Raw genomic sequence first — 1397 nt, 5'->3', positions numbered from 1 at the left:
GGTCTCAGTCCTACCCGAAGATCGCTCTATGAGCTCTGAGCTCGCTCCGTAATGGGGAAGACTGGCTGGGTGACCAGCAGACGACCGTGGTGGTGGTGGTGAATTACATACATACACACACACACACACACACACACACACACACACGCCGCGTATAGTGTAGTGGTTCGAACCCTCTGGTCATAACCGAGAAGTCACGGGTTCGAGTCGTGGTTTGGGCGAGGCAAATGAACGACCCCCTAAAGCAAGATCATATACGTGATATAACCCAAGAGGTTGTGGCCTAGTTGTCCCAGTGTATGTTGTGTGAGCGGTCTCAGTCCTATCTGAAGATCGGTCTGAATGAGCTCTGAGCTCGTTCCGTAGACTGGCTAGGTGCTCAGCAGACCGACACACACACACACACACATGGTTGAAACTCGCGGACACCACCATCTTAAGTTTTCATTAATTTTCATCCACCACACTACCAGCGCCAACTAGCGGCTCTTGGTTTCAGTTGTAGGTTAGAATGTGTTCTCCCTGCACCAAGAATCCAGTGTTACATTCAAGCAATTACATCGTGTTCTCAGTTTACAATCGATGAAGTTACTCCATCTAGTTGTGCACAGAGAGATGGAGGTAGAAAAGGTGATGGTGGTTATGGAGATACAAGGCATCACCGAGTAATGCTGTGCGTCAGATGACGGAAACAGCATGAAGCAATGCTGGCGATGGTAAAGACAGGAGAGAGACACTAGCAGTGGTGGAGGCAGTGGAGGCCAGGCAGGGCCTCGCCATCCTAACAACAGCCTCGTCGTCACTGATGTTCATCGAGCCATCTACGCTGCGCCCTCTGGTGAGTTTATTCCATTAAAGGAAGTATGCATGCTACATGTGTGTAAACGACACATAGCACAGTATTCAAGAATATTTCATTGTGTGTGTAGGCGTGTGCAGGACACACACACACACACACACACACACACACACACACACACACACACACACATACATATATATATATATATATATATATATATATATATATATATATATATATATATATATATATATATATATATATATATATATATATATATATATATATATATATATATATATATATATATATATATATATATATATATATATATATATATATATATATATATATATATATATATATATATATATATATATATATATATATATATATATATATATATATATATATATATATATATATATATATATATATATATATATATATATATATATATATATATATATATATATATATATATATATATATATATATATATATATATATATATATATATATATATATATATATATATATATATATATATATATATATATATATATATATATATATATATATATATATATATATA

The 1397-nt window shown here is 35.2% G+C and overlaps 1 protein-coding gene across 1 annotated transcript in view; it reads left to right on the top strand.

The window, feature by feature from the left end:
• Positions 1-314: 314 nt before the first annotated feature.
• The window catches only part of LOC123505054 (monocarboxylate transporter 12-B-like), a 41940-nt gene continuing 40857 nt past the window's right edge, over positions 315-1397 (top strand). The window contains exon 1 of the mRNA XM_045256080.1: positions 315-838. The gene's annotated coding sequence lies outside the window, so the exon portion shown is untranslated. The remainder of the gene's footprint in view (positions 839-1397) is intronic.

Source organism: Portunus trituberculatus, chromosome 17 (genome assembly GCF_017591435.1).
Source record: "Portunus trituberculatus isolate SZX2019 chromosome 17, ASM1759143v1, whole genome shotgun sequence".
In the NCBI taxonomy this organism is placed as follows: domain Eukaryota; kingdom Metazoa; phylum Arthropoda; class Malacostraca; order Decapoda; family Portunidae; genus Portunus; species Portunus trituberculatus.
This window is presented reverse-complemented; position numbering and strand designations above follow the sequence as displayed.